At 46.8% G+C, this 18,939-nt stretch overlaps 6 non-coding genes across 6 annotated transcripts; 5 read left to right on the top strand and 1 right to left on the bottom strand.

Annotated features, from left to right (window-relative positions):
* Window positions 1–4,568: 4,568 nt before the first annotated feature.
* Window positions 4,569–4,662, bottom strand: trnai-uau (transfer RNA isoleucine (anticodon UAU)). Its single transcript has 2 exons — window positions 4,625–4,662; window positions 4,569–4,604 (listed from the first exon to the last, which is right to left on the bottom strand). It is a non-coding gene; the product is annotated as a tRNA-Ile (tRNA).
* Window positions 4,663–5,390: 728 nt separating this feature from the next.
* On the top strand, window positions 5,391–5,462 carry trnat-cgu (transfer RNA threonine (anticodon CGU)). The gene has a single exon. It is a non-coding gene; the product is annotated as a tRNA-Thr (tRNA).
* Window positions 5,463–9,617: 4,155 nt separating this feature from the next.
* On the top strand, window positions 9,618–9,690 carry trnaf-gaa (transfer RNA phenylalanine (anticodon GAA)). Its single transcript has one exon. It is a non-coding gene; the product is annotated as a tRNA-Phe (tRNA).
* A 1,028-nt stretch (window positions 9,691–10,718) lies between these two features.
* trnae-uuc (transfer RNA glutamic acid (anticodon UUC)) lies at window positions 10,719–10,790 on the top strand. Its single transcript has one exon. It is a non-coding gene; the product is annotated as a tRNA-Glu (tRNA).
* A 2,239-nt stretch (window positions 10,791–13,029) lies between these two features.
* On the top strand, window positions 13,030–13,102 carry trnaf-gaa (transfer RNA phenylalanine (anticodon GAA)). Its single transcript has one exon. It is a non-coding gene; the product is annotated as a tRNA-Phe (tRNA).
* Window positions 13,103–13,211: 109 nt separating this feature from the next.
* Window positions 13,212–13,284, top strand: trnav-aac (transfer RNA valine (anticodon AAC)). The gene has a single exon. It is a non-coding gene; the product is annotated as a tRNA-Val (tRNA).
* The last annotated feature ends 5,655 nt before the right edge of the window (window positions 13,285–18,939 follow it).

Here is an 18,939-nt window from a genome sequence, read left to right as displayed (position 1 = left end):
AAACAGGCTTCAGACCTCTGCGTACAGCACCCTTGATGTCATTTTATTTTTACAGCAGCCGCATCCGGAAAGTTGTGTCTTTTACGTTTTATTTGAACAACAAAACTACATACAATACAAACAAGAGCACATATAACGTATCAAGAAAATCTTCAGGGGCACATGCTATAATACAATTACACTCTATGAAAAACGTTTACACGACGTTAATAAAGATAAGGTCCGCACAGCTTGTTCTTACATTTCGAAAGAGTCCGTATATACCCCTTTACGTCTATTTTGAACTGTTCAAACGTAGGACTCTTCCCAGACCATTTCACTTTATACCACATTCCTAAATGAGGATGCATCTCCCGTTTTAGAACTATTTTGGGTGGTATGGCTTATACAACACACCCACAGTATTCTAATGGTGGACTGCAGATCTGTGCTATAGTTCAGTCGAATTCAAAGGATCCAGCAATCGTACTGGATTTGACTAGGATTCTGAAATGTCACTTGCAAAAGTATTCGAGTTTGCTTGAACCTTTGATAAAAAAAAGTGATCTAATCTGAAACTACCCAGCTTACAATCTCTGAGGTAGTTGTCACTAAACTCGGACGTGATGTGGCACACATGTGCCGTGTGCCTTTACTTTTGTAAAAAACTGGTATCGGGAAAAGTTTCTTAATATTTCTTTTGATTAGCATGCAAGAAAATGTGATCATTACCTATGGAATTTCCCGCCAGCGTGGAGCTTGAATTCACAACCTTGAGATTTAGTGTTCAAGAGTCACAGAAGAGGTCACACAAATCAACATAACCCAATCAATCCCAGCCCGTGACTGCCTCAATGACCCACATCCTGCGACACAAGCTTCACCTGGAGCACAATGGCTGTGTTTTCAGCTACGGAAACTTCCTGTTGACAAGTCGGTGTTTGTGTTGCTTTTTCTGCTCAATGGAGCTGTATTAATGCAGGCACACGTGCTTCCACGGCAAGTTATTTTATTAGTGCTCACAAACCAACACACTGCAGACACCTCTGATACTGTCACTGCTTGTGGACCCCGTGTTCCTGCCGTCAGCCTACTATACCATGTTCATGCACATCTAGAAATATTACTGCTGTAGTACAGGAGCGAAAGATGAAACGAAAGCACACCCAGTTTGAAAAGGCACATTTGTCAACTACTGAACTTCACAAGGATGGGATTCACACCCACATGTGCAGAGCACAATGGATTAGTAGTCCATCACCTTACCACTCCACCACCTCATCCCAGAAGTTAGCCTCCTGACATGAGTTAGTGCTCAAGATGGTCGTCTTTCCTCTACTCAAGGATCATTTTCCTCTTCCACCTGCGATTTCACCATTTTCCTTGAAGATGTCAAACATAAAAAGCATATTGAGCTCCTTGGACTTGAAATTACCAGATAAAAGCCATTTCTCATCACTTGCTCAGCGAGCAGGCTCAGCGCACACAGAACGCAGGTATCTCAGAGCGGTGTGTCTAAGAGGCTGTAAAAGGATAGTGCTCTGTTGGTGCTGTGGCTTAGCTGGTTAACGTGCATGTCTAGTAAATAAGCTTCTGCGTTCAAATCACCACAGTGCTTTTCTCCTCTCTTGCCATGCAGAGTTGGTCGTTGTGGACAGCAACAGGTGTCTGCCTTAACTTTAATGGAAGTGTTCATTTCTGGAACAACTTTTTTAAAAACAAATTCCACACATATTGCGATAGATAAAATACTAATCTTCCCTGTCAGTGCAGAATAATTAGTGCCAGCTGGCATGAAAACGACAAAAAAAATGTTTTTGTCTTTAGCGTAAAACCTGTGAATGTAGAAGAAAAGATGACGAGTGTCAATTTTTATGGCACCGTGAGCTTGTCCTTCAGTCAAACACGTAGGTAATTCAAACACACCCAGAGATGCACTTTGAATTAGCTTTGACCTAAATACTATCTACTCCAGATGTGATTGGGCCTCTTTCCACATCCTGATATATGCAGAGAACACAAGCTTTTGGCACGAGTGAATATAAATGTAAACATAAATACTATTCAATATATCGGAATGTTGTTGTATTTAAAAAATATTTTAGCTGGGGATCCTCAAATCAGGAGTGTAGAAAAGAACACCGTTAAACACCGGGAGTGCAGAACGTGATAAAAGTGTTCTTAAACAAAAAGTGAAAATAGTGAATTTGTCTTTCACTTAGACGTTCATTGAATGCTCAGTAAACGATAAAGCAGAGGCTCGTTTTGTGAATTCTCCTCGCATCAGATTGTCTTGCTTCGACCTTTAAATTGTACACTGTGTAGACCCTTCACTCTCCCTAACTCAATTAAAGAGCTGCAGGCAAAAGTGCCTGTCAGTTTAGTTCAGTGGTAGAGCACTTGCATCTCGTGTATAAGGCTTTGTTTTCTACTTCCACTCTGGATTTCTTTTTAAATGCAACATCTTATCTGTGATTGTCTTTCATGTGACGTCCCCCGTGTGTGAATTTCAGCATGACACATAAAATCGTTTGAGATGCTATTTTTAAAACAGACCAAACGAAAGACCTAGTAGCTAAATACAAGTAGAAAACACGTGAATCTAATTGAGAAAATTTGGACTGGAGCGATGTATAGTATTGTAATGGTTGGGGGTTCAGGCGGGCACCCTTGCCATTGCCACTTAAGTCAGCCCCCCACCGTCGGGGACTCAAACCTGCGACTGCCACCATAGCTCAACAGGGACCCAGCCGCTTGAGCTTAAGGACGGTCTCCCTTTAGTTCAACAGGCTGGGTCCCTGTTGAGTGATGCAGGAGGCCTGGGTTTGAGTTCCTGGTGGTGGGGGGCTGTTGTGAACACCGGAGTGCTACAGTATTACTAATGACAGCACAAAGCTCACAGTGGTGGCTTTAGGGTATCAGAGCCAGTGGTGCAATGGATAATGTGTTTGACTTTGGCTCAGAAGATTGCAGGTTTGACTCCTCCCTGGCTCGTTAAGCTTTTAAACTACACTTCTCAGCGTACACAACCCTTCTATCGACTGGATGAGTCTCCCGTTACGTCTCCAATTCTTTCCGCACATTCTGCTTGTTTCACCACCGTTACTGTTGGACCACAGCCACAGAATCGAGGAGAGATACGGTTCCGATAAACTGTCTTAAATAATCATGTTTAAAAAGGTGACAAAGTTTATTTTTCTTTAACATAACCTTACATTTGCCTGTTCAGTTCAAGTTATTTTCTGTACCTGCAAATTCCCCAATTTTTCTGCTGTCTCCTGAGACAGACATGTGTCAAATCACAATAAGTAATACAATCTATTCAGTTAACACCCAGATGTAACAGAACACATTTAAGACTTACACCCCCTTTAAATATGTATTTCCTTCATTTCAGTTTTCTTACCTCCCCAGGATACCTGAAAGTTCACTATCCCATATTAAGGACTGTACATGCATTACCGGTAATACAGCTACTAATAAAGATATACATTAATCTTAATTATTAATAAATTACACTTTTATTAATAAAGACATGTATTCATCAAATTCATTGTGAATAGTTGTGGTGTCTAGAAAACAATTTTAGCTACAGTAAATATTTCAAGCGAGTGGTGCGTATGTTCGTTACTTTGTGACTATATTATTTCCACTACATTCAGAACAGTTCAAATGCGATCGACTGTTCCTCTACTGAACTACATAAACCCTGTGAAGAGGAGGTTTAAGTTAGTCTCCTACATCGGTAACATCTAATGGGCAGCATATGTTATTTTAGGTTTGTTGCAATTGAGAACAGGTTTAGTATGGAGCTGCTGACAAATTTCAGCAGCCACGTTCGATGCAATGACCCGTTGTAGGGTCATTGCCAATCAGCTGCAAGAAAAAAAAAACATCATTTGTGCCTTTATTAAAAAAAAAGAAAAACAGAGTAGTAGTTTATGTGGTAATTTCAGGTACAATGTAAGAACTTAAGTTAACTAGTCCCACAGTAATGCGTGGGGTCCTATCAATAGAACAAAAATACTTGTAACCCAAAAACACAACAACCACGATGCGAGAAAGCCTTCCGGGAACCTAGGTAAATCACTGTTGTAGTCTAACGACTACAGAAAATAAAATAAAAAAATACTTAAAGGAACAACTTCAAAACAAAAAGAACATTAAAAACAAATCTGGGAAACAACAAAAACAGAATTTAATGCGAGAGCTTTTTCAAGTCTTCGGTACCCCATCGTGCTCCCTTAGTCCCAGTAGACCTCTCGTCTAAGAAGATATCTCTCATCTATCTGTGTAGAGATCAGCTGGGGGTCCACAGCTGATGGGAATTTAAGTAGTGACCTGCGTCAGCTGCAAAGGAAAAAGTATAGGTTTATTCCATGCTGAAAGGAGAAGGAAACACAACGTGGACCCTTCTTCGGGTGTGACGTGGAATAAACCTTTACCTGTTCCTATGATGTTAATTTAGACTGGATCTCCAGCAAACACCTAACAGGCTACAATCCCGTTAGATAAGGTGTTAAGGACGACCTATAAGTAACAGTATCTAAAGTGGACGGTTGCTTTCGGTAGCTAAAGACAGGCCATACTGCTCCAGGTGAGGCTCGAACTCACAACCTCGGCATGACTCCGCTGTGCACTGCTGTATAAGTACCGCGCGCTGACCGATTGCGCCACTGGAGCCACATCGACTACTTTCCCTTCACACACTGACGTTGCACAAACACAGGGTGAAAACGATTTCGGCATGTTTTCCGTCTCTCCGTGGGAGAAAGGGACAGTAAAAGAGCGAGGAAACTACAAGAAAAGAAAATGAAAAAATAGTGCTCACTGCCGAAGAGGTAGGAGAGAGATGGTCAGACACGTAAATCAGCCCGGCGGATTTACACTACAAATTTGTCATTTGTAGTGACATTTATGAGTCTTCATGTGTCTGAAACTGTCCAGTTTGTATTTTCGTTTCACAAATCCAGTAAACTTGAATAAGACAAGAAGGCACACTGCACATCTGCGGAACATCACGTCCGAGTTTACAGTAACACCAGAGATTGAAAGCGAAGTAGTTTTTTATTAAAGTTCAAGGAAACCTGAATATGTTTGCTAGAAGTATTTCAGAATCACAGTGAAATGTAGTACGATTGCTGCACAGATCTGCAGTCTGCAATTAGAATACGGTTTTTGCGTTGTATAAAATATACCATTCAAAACTTTTCTAAAACTGCAGAGATACATTTCGGAATGCGTCTTCCTGTAAAAATAAAATATCTATTTTATTTGACGGGCGCTATAAGCAGAGTCTGAAGCCAGCTCCACAGAAGAACTATATTCTTTACTTCTCCTGCCATTGCAATTTGCCCACAGATTTTTTTTCAAAATGTATTAGCCTTGATGGGAAAAAAAATTGAACCGTGTGCGCGGTGGCCAAGTGGTAAGGCATCGGTCTCGTAAACCGAAGAGCGCGGGTTCAAACCCTGTCCGTGCCTGGTTTGCGTACCACGATATACCTTTATCTAAATCGTCAATTGTCTTGCAATGTAGAAATCTCTGTAATAATAAGAAAAGAAAAGTAGTTAATAATCCTTTGACAAAGTAACGGGCATCCTCACTGCTTGTCAGGATGGCTGAGTGGTCTTAGGTGCCAGCCTCAAGAACTCAATCGTGTGTAGTGACAGTTGTTATTCACAACCCAGATTTCTATGGAAGCCCGTTTCCGCCAGGGAGTAAAAAAAAAAAAACCCGCTATGGTATCTCAGAATTGCGACTTAGTAACTCAGAATTCCTACTTTATATCTCACATTTGCGACTTCGAAATAGCCCATATTTCAATGTCTGTCCTTTTGTTATTGTAACGGATTCGGGTTCTAGGGCTTGTGCCCTCGCAGCTCCCACCCTTGTTCGTGCCTCACTGCATTGGCTCGAACCCAGGTCTTGCTAGCTGAGCTAAAGAAGACCTTTTTAAGTAAAAAAGGACATACAATGAGATACCATAGCGCGTTTTTTTTTTACTCCCTGACGGAAACGGGCTTCCATAGATTTCCCTTCATGTTCATTAAGATGTTTAATTTGTATGTTGCTTATATAAGAACAGTTTCTTCAAAAGTTCTGTCAATTAACAGTGGAGAGCTAGCCGATGTACGTTTTCATGAAAACTCTCTTTAAGGCGATTACAAGTATTTTGAGCAAATCTGCGTCATATTTTTTTAAAAAAGTTTAACTCAAGATGCAACAGCAGTATAAATGAATTCTTCCGCCCTACATTCCAAGATATGGAATCTTATTTTTCTTGAAGTGTCTGATGTTGGTCGTTATTGGAAATTGCCCGGTGATATCGACTCATGTACTCAGTTGTTACGTGCTGTAATTCGATACACGCAAAGCATTTATATTCCCTCAAATTATTAATAAGGCCAATAATGTATTAAACATTACATGCCACTTTTTCTCTAGATGATGTTCACGATGGAACAGTGAGAAAGGCGTGCCTAGATGTGCTTGAACCAGCACCTTACTATCGTTTTAGTCCCGACCTGACCGCACTGAGCAATGGTACGACAGAGACTCCAACGGGTCGGTTTTCTCCTTTTACAGTTTTTGGGAAAAAGATAATCTGCACTTTTAAGCAAGTATTTTATTTCAAATTTTGCAAAGTGTAAGTTTTTCTTGGAAAACGTTGTTTCAGAAAGAAACTGAGTTGATGGGAATAGCCCTGCCAGTAGAATATCGAACTTTTCATCTCAGCTAGTTCTTCTGTGGAACAGGCTTCAGAACTCTACGTACAGTACAACGCCTTTGATGTCATTTTATTTCTACAGCAGACGCATTCGGAATGTTTTTTTTTTACTTTTTATTTGAACAACAAAATAAATTCAATATAAACAAGAGCAATTATAACATCAGTAGAATCGTCAAGGGTACATAAAATAATACAATTACACTTTCTGAAAACGATTAAACTAGGTAAATCAAGATAAGGTCCGCACAGCTTTAATGTTCTTACATTTCGAAAGAGTCTGTAATTACCCTTTTTCGTCTATTTTGAACTATTCAAACTTAGGACTCGTACCAGACCATTTCACTCTACGTACAGTATATCTCTTTTCGTAACGAAAATGTATTTCCTTTCTTAGAAATGCTCTGGGCGGTATGTCTTGCACAACGTGGACTGCAGATCTGTGATATTGTCGAATTCGAGGGATCCAGCAATCATACTGGATTTGACTGGGATTCTGAAATGTCTCTTGCAAAGGTATTTGGGTTTGCTTGAACATTTAATAAAAAAGTGATCTGAGACTTCCTAGCTTCCAGTCTATAATCTCACTGTAACTAAACTAGGATGTGATGTTTCGCAGATGTGCAGTGTGCCTTTACGCTTGGCATGTTCAATACTATTCGTTGTGTGAGCTCCTCACTGCGTGTCCTGTACTGTATTGTGATTTCGCTGAGATTATCTACGAGGAGTACAGCGACTAGAACGCCTTGAACCTTTTTTTCGGTATATAAAAGAAAACGCTAAAGCACATACAAAGTAACTAACATTTCCTATATGTAGGTTTTCTGATTATATCTCTACTTTACTTAAATACCTTAGTGACAGGCGATTCTTTCCGATATTTGTTCAGGCGCGGTTATTGATCCCATACTAAAGATTATTTTTATAAAGAACATGTCACCTGCAAACTGGTATCGAGAAAGTTTTATAATATTACTTTTTATTTAAAAAAGTACATTTATCATAACCTATATGATTTCTTACCAGCGTGGAGCTCGAATTCACAACCCCGAGATTAAGTGTTTGGTACTAGCTGCGCCACAGAAAAAAAATGAAATCTCTTATTTACATTAAATACTGCGGCTCCTGACCTTTTCTTCTCGTCAGAGAAGAGGTCTGGTCTCCAGGACCGGGGAAAAGTTAGCTTGAAGTTCGAAAACGATTTTGGCACGCCTGTAGCGTTTACACAAAACCTCTTAGAATCGCGAGAATACTTGCTTTGTGTATAAAATACATTGTGAATGCTTTCTCAGCCTTTACTTTTTCGTTTATATGACATTTGTTTGACCAAGCACGAATATTCTTTTGTCCATATCTTCGCAACGGAAGCACAGAACGCCTTCAAACCAAATGCATTTAAAAGACCACGACATGTGGATATTTCCACAGCCTCTACATCAAAGTATCAGTGAGCTAATTATCTTTTTTTAAACCTCCGGTTTTTCATCGATGCGTAATTACGCACTAACTGGAACCCGGGGGACCGCTGTGTGCACAAGTTCACAACGCGAGAAATACTGTTCAATATGGCTTCATGTGAAAAACCCGTATATGACCATAGGCAACAGAATAGCGCAGTCTCCAATTACTCAGACTGTAAGCACGGGAATAAAGCTTTGTCTGAATTCTGAAACCCTTCCTTTACGTTCTGTTTTCATTCGGGTAAGAGTCAACTATATTCACAATACTACTGACAGCAGGAAGATTAAAATATTCTTTACTCAGCAGCTTATTAAAAACAGCTCCCATGATGTTCAAACCGATTTTTTACACAGAACACTGACACAGCTTTGCGTTCTGAATCTCTTTTTCTCGTGTGTTTATTTAATGTGGCACAATGTACTTGGATAGGGGTATTCTGTTCACAAACCAATAGCATTTAAACCACAGCACCCACAATGCTGCAAGTAAGTGTTTTACACACTAAGCAGAGAGCGATGTCTTCCTTGTTAGTATAGTGGCAAATATCCCCACTTGTCACGCGGGAGACCAGGGTACATCAGGACATGCATTGAAGTGAAAGCAGGATGCGCTGCGACATCCACTGTGCAGATCCCGCCACACTAAGAGGTGAGTGGGTCTGTTCGATCACAGCGCTAGGCGAATCCCCAAACAGTGTGCGAGGCAACAAACGAAACGGGCCTGTTTCCGCCCGGTTTCGATCCGGGGAAATCGGGCCCAGTAGTGGCGGGATCTGTACAGTGCATGTTGCAGCGCTTCAATGTGCTTCCTGATGTCCTACCCCGAGAACAGAAAGGACAGCGTACACAGCAACAACAGATCAGGTCTCTGCACTGGATCTAAGCTACCCCCATCTCCTCTGCTCTGCGGCTCCTGCAGAGCGGAGTCCTGCCTGGAGCCGTGTTTGCAGGCGGCGGCTCCCCGCGCTCTGTCTGTGCATCGTGTCCAAGAGCTCCTGGGAGGAAGAGAGCCCTCCCACTCGGGGGCTTTTCCACGGTCTGTGTGAGGAGGGGCGGGTGTGTCCAGTAGCTTATCGAGCGGAAGCCTGGGGCGGCGGAGAGCTGTGATCGTGCAGACCTTGAGGTGTCACCTCTTTGTCTGCTTTCCCGCCCCCCCTCCGCCCAAGCTCTGCTCCAAAGTAGCCCGGCAACCCCTCACACCTGCACGTGTCACAACCTAAGGTGCGGTCATGAGACACCCATGGGGTGTTGTTCTGTTCTTGCTAATTGTTTCCTGCCCGTCGCAGGCAGGAGTCCATGCGAGGAAGATGCGCTGGACAGAGCTCAGAGGGCGCAGCTGGGTGGCTTTCCTTCTGAATGACGTTCCTGCAACACTCTCCCGCTACTCTTGGTGCGCTCATGCCGCAACACAGGAAGGCTGGAGCAGGTGGCTGTGGGCTCTCCGTATTGCCGAAATAGCTCAGTTGGGAGAGCGTTAGACTGAAGATCTAAAGGTCACTGGTTCGATCCCGGGTTTCGGCATTTTGTTTCATCGCGCCCTTTGTTCCTCTCTCCAGCGCCCCCTGCCTAAAGTGACGCTTCCCTTTCTCAGCCCGAAACGCAAGCGAGACACCAGCAGCGGTCCCTGCAGGTTTCCGTAGTGTAGCGGCTATCACGTTCGCCTAACCCGCGAAATGTTCCCGGTTTGAGACCGGGTGGAAACAGCCTCGTTTTGCACGCTCCTTGTACTTCACAGAGGTCTTGAGCGACCGGTCATTTGTTCCCAATGTGTTTCCGGTGCCTTCATGCACTCTTGTACCAAACGCACGTTCCTTCTGTACGCGGAGCCGATCATTTGCAATTGGGCTGTGCCGACAGACCAGGACGAGCTCTGTCGGCTCAAATGCAGCGCAGGACCTGCAAGAACAACAGAAAGATTAGCATCCAGCGGGGGCTTCTTAGTGAGCCCAAGATCTCATCAAGAATCGGCTCCAGCAACAGGGCTGGGCGCATTGTTCCATTCTCCGCCCACTCTCGGTGTAAACAAGTCCCTCCTGGTCTCTGCTTGAAATGCACTTTCCTGCGTTTGCTTTGGTGTAACTGGCTTCCCCTGCATGGGCGAATGTGAAGAAGATCCTTAGTAAGTCATTGAAGAAAACCGAGAAGAGGTCGGAGTGGCCTCTGTCATTCATCAACGATCCAGTCAGGCAGTACTCCTCTGTAAAGCGCCGTTCGTTCACACCGATTGGCTTTTTTTTGCCTTCAGTCGTGCAAGTAGTAAAAGCAGACGCCCCTATTCTGCCGTGACCCGGATTCAAACCGGGGTTGTTGCGGCCACAACGCAAAGTACTGACCACTATACGATCACGGCGAGCTACCGATACACACGTGGCAGGGCGGAAAGGGCTGTGCTCTCTTCGTGTGATATAATTCGGAAAAGTCCTGACGTTGCATTTCAACTGAGCCCCAGTATACATCGACCCTTCGACACTGAGTGACAACTCTCTTGCTTGTTTTCTCATATTTATGTAGTTTGCTTGCATGATGCCGGGAACAGCGTGGTTGTTCGCTGCCATATGGTCTAGGGGTTAGGATTCCTGGTTTTCACCCAGGCGGCCCGGGTTCGACTCCCGGTATGGGAACGTGTCAGTTTTGCCTCCTGCTTTCCAAAAGATCAGCACCGTGTACGAAGGAGCCGCATTAAAACTACTCGAACGTGCAAAACGTGCGAGAAGAGGGGGCGCTTGTTTCCAGACGAAACTTCTCGCGTGTGAGACGAGCTGATCATCGCTGCAGGAGGTGGGAGGGTTACTCTGGTAGACAGGACTGACCTTCAGCAATAGGATTTATACTCTCCAAGATGATATTTGCACTTTCTGGAGAGGCGATTTTCTCCACTTCAGTAGCCCGATTTCGTCGATTGCGTGGAGAGGGCTGTAGAATGTGGCGCCGCCTTTCCTGCTCCGTCCATGACAGGCGTGCTGGTCTCTGGAGAGAGAGCACGGTCCATCAGCGTACTCCAATAAAGGCACTGGAAGCAGCTGAATCGCATTGGCGAAGCTCAGCGCTGGGCCGCTGGGCACGTCTTACCACCGTTTCCGAAGTGTAGTGGTTATCACGTTCGCCTCACACGCGAAAAGTCCCCGGTTCGAAAGCGGGCGGAAACAGACTTCGTTTGTCGCCAGGCACAAAAGGGGATTGGGGATTCGCCTAGCGCTGTGATCGAACAGACCCACTCACCTCTTAGTGTGGCGGGATCTGCACAGTGCATGTCGCAGCGCATCCTGCTTTCACTTCAATGTGCGTCCTGATGTACCCCGGTCTCCCGCGTGACAGGTGGGGACAGGTGACAGGTTCTATACTAACGAGGAAGACATCGCTCTCTCCGACCCCCAGCATCGTGTCCCGACCAACCGTGCTGGAAGCCGACGCGTGCTGTGATTCCTTTACGGAGCAGAAATGACAACCGAGGAGCCGAGAGATCATTTCAGCATTTCGCGTCTGAACGGAAAACACAAACGACCAACTCGGAATGACTTGCCTTTGACGCTTATCAAAGCATTCTTTGTGCATCGAACAGACCCACTCACCTCTTAGTGTGGCGGGATCTGCACAGTGCATGTCGCAGCGCTTCCTGCTTTCACTTCAATGTGCTTCCTGATGTCGAGTCGTGTGCCGTGCAGAGGCTCTGAAAGCGAGAGCAATGAAAAGGTGCAAGACGCTGTGAAAGAAAACAGAGAAGTGAAAGGCAGTCCTTTTTTTAAGGAGGTGAAAGAAAAGCTACTCCCTGTCGGGGAATCAAACCCCAGTCTCCCGCGTGACAGGCGGGGATACTTGCCACTATACTAACGAGGAAGACATCACACGCACCGACCCCCGGCATCATGTCCCGACCCAGCGTGCTGGAAGCCGACGCGTGCTGTGATCCCTTTACGGAGCAGAAATGACAACCGAGGAGCCGAGAGATCATTTTAGCATTTCGCGTCTGAACGGAAAACACAAACGACCAACTCGGAATGACTTGCTTTGGACGCTTTTCAAAGCGTTCTTTGTGCACGACGACTGCGCCGCTTAGCAGATACAAATGGGTTGTACAACTTTGAACTAGCAAATGGAAGAGGGCTAAGCCCCCTCTCTTTTAGCCCAGGTTCGATCTGTCTCCCAGAATCACCAGGGCACACGCACACACACACACCCGTGACGTTGAAGTGCTCTGCTTCATTTCTAAGGGCAACTCAACATTCACTCCTACCCCGAGTGCAGAAAAGACAGCGTCCGCAGCAACAACAGCTCAGGTCTCTGCACAGGAGCTAAGCTGCCCCCATCTCCTCTGCTCTGCGGCTCCTGCGGAGTGGAGTCCTGCCTGGAGCCGTGTTTGCAGGCGGCAGCTCCCCGCGCCCTGTCTGTGCATCGTGTCCAAGAGCTCCTGGAAGGAAGAGAGAGCCCTCCCACTCGGGGGCTTTTCCATGGTCTGTGTGAGGAGGGGCGGGTGTGTCCAGTAGCTTATCGAGCGGAAGCCTGGGGCGGCGGAGAGCTGTGATTGTGCAGACCTTGAGGTGTCACCTCTTTGTCTGCTTTCCCGCCCCCCCTCCGCCCAAGCTCTGCTCCAAAGTAGCCCGGCAACCCCTCACACCTGCACGTGTCACAACCTAAGGTGTGGTCATGAGACACCCATGGGGTGTTGTTCTGTTCTTGCTAATTGTTTCCTGCCCGTCGCAGGCAGGAGTCCATGCGAGGAAGATGCGCTGGACAGAGCTCAGAGGGCGCAGCTGGGTGGCTTTCCTTCTGAGTGACGTTCCTGCAACACTCTCCCGCTACTCTTGGTGCGCTCATGCCACAACACAGGAAGGCTGGAGCAGGTGGCTGTGGGCTTTGCGCACAGCCGAAATAGCTCAGTTGGGAGAGCGTTAGACTGAAGATCTAAAGGTCCCTGGTTCGATCCCGGGTTTCGGCATCTTGTTTCATCGCGCCCTTTGTTCCTTTCTCCAGCGCCCCCTGCCTAAAGTGACGCGTCCCTTTCTCAGCCCGAAACGCAAGCGAGACACCAGCAGCGGTCCCTGCAGGTTTCCGTAGTGTAACGGCTATCACGTTCGCCTAACACGCGAAAGGTCCCCGGTTCGAGACCGGGCGGAAACAGCCTCGTTTTGCACGCTCCTGTACTTCACAGAGGTCTTGAGCGACCGGTCATTTGTTCCCAATGTATTTCCGGTGCCTTCGTGCACTCTTGTACCAAACGCACGTTCCTTCTGTACGCGGAGCCGATCATTTGCAATTGGGCTGTGCCGACGAGAATCACCTGAGATGACGGAGTAAACGTGAGTTCCTGAATTCCTCTGGCCCGGGGAAGACACCGGTGTATGTAATGGGTGGTTTGCTGTAAGCCCAGAATTTGGTCTGGCAGGCGGTCCGCGGTATTGTGTACAGGCGTTCGAAGCTGGTGTAGGCGTCCCACACTGACAGATTGAAGAAACTGAGTCTCTTTAGTCTGACAGGCCGGAGGAACTGAGTCTCTTTAGTCTGAAGGGAGTGAACCCAGGTGCCCTGTGCTGAGCCAGGATCTGGGTGGAGTGGCGATTGCCATGATCTGGCGAGCACAAAGCTTCATCAGCTGCCCTTTGCCACAGGAGGTAAGAGGATGTCCAGTGATGACGTGCTTCCCTGTCCGTCGTGGCAGTGAACAGGTCCTGGTTACAGGATCTCTAAAAAAGGAAATAAAGACTGAAATCAGATCCGACCCACCATGCTGCCACGGCGACGGTGCACTGCCCAGTGAAAGTGGCAGCCTGTCCCTGGACTGTGGGTGGAAACTGGAGCACCTGGAGGAAACCCCCACAGACAAGGGAGAGAATATGCAAACTCCACACAGACAGCACCCACACCCCAGGTCCAGCACTGTGAAGCATGCCCGACGATGCGGAAGGGCTTTTACAAATGAGTGTGTAACTCACACTGGTGCCCAGGATGGCCTGCTACCGGAACACAACCTAATTTTCCTAATGCAGTTTGTTCGAAGCGGTTTGCAGGAGCTGGAGGTGAGGACTGAGCTGGGGTCCAGTGTGCGAGAGTGACTACTGATGTCGTGTGTGTGTGTGTGTGTGTGTGTGTGTGTGTGTGTGTGTGTGTGTGTGTGTGTGTGTGTGTGTGTGTGTCTGGATCATTGTGAGCGCCGTCAGGTTTGTGTATTTGTTTAAACAAGAGGACGTGTCTGTGCGGGTCTGACTCTGTGTGAGGGTGCAGCTCTAACTGTGCGCGCGCGGGCGTGTCTATCTCTCTACAATGCATGAGGGGCTAAATCTGCCTCCGAGAAACTGACTTTTCAGAAGAAAAATTTATGAAAAGGCACGGCCTGGCCCTCTTCTCTTGCTCCCGACGTATAACACACTGGGGGATGAAGCTGGTGTCTTCAGCTGTAACCCTAGCTATTTATGCAAACAGCTCTTTTATGAAAAGCAGCTCTAGGCCTAGACAAGAGGAACAGATAAAACAAATCTTGGATTTATGGCTTATTCAAAGCAGACTGAGCGCTGCTATACTGTATGTAGGAGCCAGAGATGAAGAATGAGCTATTTAAGGAAATCAGGAGTGTGAGAGAGGGAGTGTGTGTTTTTCCTCCCAGTAGAGAAGGCTTGTGGTTCTTTATGCTTTTCTGCACAGGCTGCCAACGTGAGTACGTGTTGGGTTCTTGGTTTGAATGCTCGAGTTGTCAGGCTGCCGTTTTTTGTTCCTGTTGGAGCCCATAATTGTGAACAAGGCGCTTGAGGACGTCTCTGTGCGGGTGTGCATTTGTAATGAGGTGTGTGTGCCTCTCTGTTTCAGTATAAAAAATGCATTTAAGACATTCAGCCTTTTCATGTTCCTAATATTCTTTCCTTCTTAACCATAAGAACTAAGGTGGCTGCTGGAAGAGGTGTTAGTGGGGCCAGCAGGGGGTGCTCACCCTGCGGTCTGTGTGGGTCCTAATGCCCCAGTATAGTGATGGGGACACTGGACTGTAAACAGGCGCCGTCCTTCGGATGAGACGTAAAACCGAGTCCTGACTCTCTGTGGTCATTAAAAATCCCAGGGTGTTTCTCGAAAAGAGTAGGGGTTTTACCCCAGTGTCCTGGCCAAATTTCCCATTGACCCTTACCAATTATGGCCTCCTAGTAACCCCCATTAATGAATTGGCTTCATAACTCTGCTCTCCTCCCCACTGATAGCTGGTGTGTTGGGAGCGTTCTGGCGCACTATGGCTGCCGTCGCATCATCCAGGTGGGGGCTGCACATTGGTGGTGGTGGAGGGGAGTTCCCATGTCCTGCAAAGCGCTTTGAGTGGAGTGTCCAGAAAAGCACTATATAAGTGTAAGCAATTATTATTAATTATAATGTAGTAAGTCCATTGTCCACTCCATTGCAAGGCATACACAACACAAACACCAGGAACAATTATCTCAGAAGCCAGTTAACCTCCCAGAAGAAATAAAAGGTGTTAAAAGTAAGTATCTCCTTTAGGTGAGGACAGACTGGATCAAACGAAAACAACATTTGAAGTGAATTGCAAATATATTGAGTTGTGATGCAACTGTAACTTGAACCTAACATGACTGGGTGGTGCATTTTTGAAATTGCATTTTCACAGCTGAAATACAAAATGAAGCTGATCGCAGTCCAAACTCAAGGTATTGTTGTAAAACTAAATATTCAACATGTTTCTACCTGTCCCTTTTCAGCTCACTCAGAAGTCCACAGCCTGCAGCCTCTCTGGTCCAGTGGAGGTGCTGTTTGATCCTGCAGGATCTGTCCAGTCTCACATAGTCTTACTGAGCAGCGCAAGGCTCCCTGGCCCCAGGTACGAACAGTGAGTGTCAGTGCAGAACAGCTCTCTGATACTCCGCTCCCTCACTCCAGCTGATCAGGGGAGCTACACAGTGAGGGACCTTAAGGGAAGCACTATCAGCACTGTGATCATCACTGTGGGAGGAGAATGAATTCTGGTATCCGAGAGCTTTTTACAGAATGAGGCTGGAAAACGTGGAGTGTAGCTTGTGCCTGGCCTGAACCCTCTCCAATGGCTGAGCGATGTGTATCTGCAGCTCTTGCAATGGAACTACACCCTGAATCAGGACAGTGTGGGGGGCACTATGGGAGTTGTAGTTCCTGCCAATTGGGGAAACGCTCCTCAGGACTACATTTTCACATTGGCTGTCCACACGTGGCTTCGCACTCCCGGAAAACGTCCCCACGCTTATGTCCACGCTTACTTTTCCAGGCACCAGAAGCCAGGCACATAGGTGCCTGCAGGATTATTTTGCTCCAGAAATGGGAAATAAAATTAAGAGCATAATCTGACATGCAAAACTCCCCTTTATTCGAAAACAAATAAATAACTTTATTTGTTTTTGTGCAGCTGCTGCTGCTGTATTTTTTTTTATTTTGAGGGGTTGTGGGTCACCCGGTCTGCGGCTCACTTCTTACCCCCGGGGCAGGCAAGCCAAGCGCAGATCCCTGGGTCTGTCGCCGTCAGCAAAGGTGCGCTGTCGGGGGATAGGTGGTGGCCTCTGCTCTGCTGCTGGGCAGTCTCTGCTGGGGGTGGGAGCTGAGGTAAATGGAGGAGTAGAGCACTGTGGTCTCTTCTTCCTGCTCGCAGAGAGACAGACACACACACACAGAGGTGTGCTGAGCTCAGCTCAAGAGCTCTTGATCTTGTCTATTCTTGTACATGCCTCCAGGAAACTCACAGTACGCACACAGAGCAAGGACAGCTGAGGTTCCACACACAGACACACTGAGACTCAGCTGGAGTCAGATGAGCTGTTAATCAACTTTCATTTAAAAACACCTTCTTATGAAGCAGCACATAGAGTAAACTTTCAGTGTACAGACACACTAAAGACCAGAGATTCAACACACTTCAGCTTGAGTGAGGCTGGAGTCAGATGAGCTGTTGACAAACTCATTTTCTCTCAGATACACTTACTTACGGACCAGCACACTTAGTAATCTAACAGTTTGCACGCGGAGCAAATACCCGAGATTACACACACACACACTGAGACTCAGCTTGAGTGACGCTGGAGTCAGATGAGCTGTCATTTTCACTCAGATACCCCTCCAGCTTCCTGTATACCAGCACCCACAGTCGTCTTGCAGTGTAAGTTGTTTTATTTGCGTGTGGTTACCGGGTCATCGTTGAGACTGTTCCCGTCCCTTTTGCTCCGCCTGTTTCCCGCGGCTCTTCGGTGGCGGCCACAAGGACAGATGGAGGGACAGAAATGAAGAAGCATCATGATGAGAAGCCTGCTTTCAGTGCACTGACTGAGCTCTGGGGAGTGTCCTACAGGGACAGGAGGTGGAGGAAGGGAAGGGTCTCCTGTCCCGATCGGTGGATCGCATTCAGACTAAAGAGGTTCAGTTCCTTCAGACTAAAGAGACTCAGTTCCTCCAGCCTGTCAGCGTAGGACACTCCCTTCAGACTGAAGAGACTCAGTTCCTCCAGCCTGTCAGTGTGGGACAGTCCCTTTGGACTGAAGAGACTCAGTTCCTCCAGCCTGGCAGTATGGGACACTCCCTTCAGACTAAAGAGACTCAGTTTCTCCGGCCTGGCAGTGTGGGACACTCCCTTCAGACTAAAGAGACTCAGTTCCTCCAGCCTGGCAGTACTGTATAGTTCTTTCCCTTAAGAATGAAGAACAATATCTATTTCAGAACGTGGGCACAGTACTCCGGTCTGATCGAGAGGTGCTCTGACCTGGTCGGTGGGAGAGGCAGTAGGTGCAGCAGGAGCAGATCACAGCCAGCGTCACAGCTGTGCAGCCCTGTCTTATGATCCCTGCCTCCCAGCAACGAAGGCGTAGTCTTAGTTCATTAGTCTACCTATCATTGTACGCTTTCACCACCACACCTATGTCTCATCTTGTATTTAAGCACTAGTCTTTCCCTACCTCCTCGCTCAGTATTGGTTTTCCTTTCGAGCTACTTAGTTGCGCTACCTCTTCGTACTGTTCAGGTTCCGACTTTGTTTTCTCCCCTTTTACTACGTTTTTTGGATTACGGTCTGGCTTTCGCTTCTCTCTCCCTGTTTGGATCACTGGCTTCCCCTGGACTCTCAGCTCTCTCCTTCGACTACGGTATTTGGATCACGACTTGTCTCTATCGGCTCCTGCAAGTGGGTTCATTAGTTGGTTTCGGTTTCACTGGCCGAATCCTTAACAGAATACTGAGCCACTTAACATGGACCCAGCGGAGCAAGAGGAATTTTGCTCGGTTTTGGATCAGCACTGGCAAGCTTTACTCCAGTTACAGGCTTCCGTCCAACAGACTTCAGCACCTGTCGGCAATGCCGCCTACCAGTAATAGTGAAAGTAATGCTGGAGCTGCCGCTTCGGCTCCGCCCCCGCCAGCTTCTACACCCGCTCCTCGACCTCTTCCACTTACACCACCTGACAGGTTTGACGGCAACCCTACGAGATGTCGGGGCTTATTAGCACAGTGTGCGCTGGTTTTCAGGCTCCATCCGGAAACTTTTTTTTCTCCTCAAGACAAGATTGCCTTCGTAGTTTCTCTGTTAACTGGCCGTGCTCTGGATTGGACAACTGCCCTATTAGATCGCAGGGCTCCTGAGGTACAGGACTATGATCTCTTTTTAGAGAAATTTAAGGGGGTTTTTTGTCGTTCCTCAGCTGGACAAGACTCCGCCTACCGCCTCTCATCTATCCGCCAGGGCCGCAGGTCTGCACAGGATTATGCCATAGACGTTCGAGTAGCAGCAGCAGAGACTCACTGGGAGCATGAGGTCCTTATTTTTCTTTTTCT

This window comes from Lepisosteus platostomus, chromosome 5 (genome assembly GCF_059453375.1).
Source record: "Lepisosteus platostomus isolate fLepPlt1 chromosome 5, fLepPlt1.hap1, whole genome shotgun sequence".
Taxonomy (NCBI): domain Eukaryota; kingdom Metazoa; phylum Chordata; class Actinopteri; order Semionotiformes; family Lepisosteidae; genus Lepisosteus; species Lepisosteus platostomus.
The sequence above is the reverse complement of the archived record's forward strand: the minus strand, read 5'-3'. Positions and strand labels throughout refer to the sequence as shown.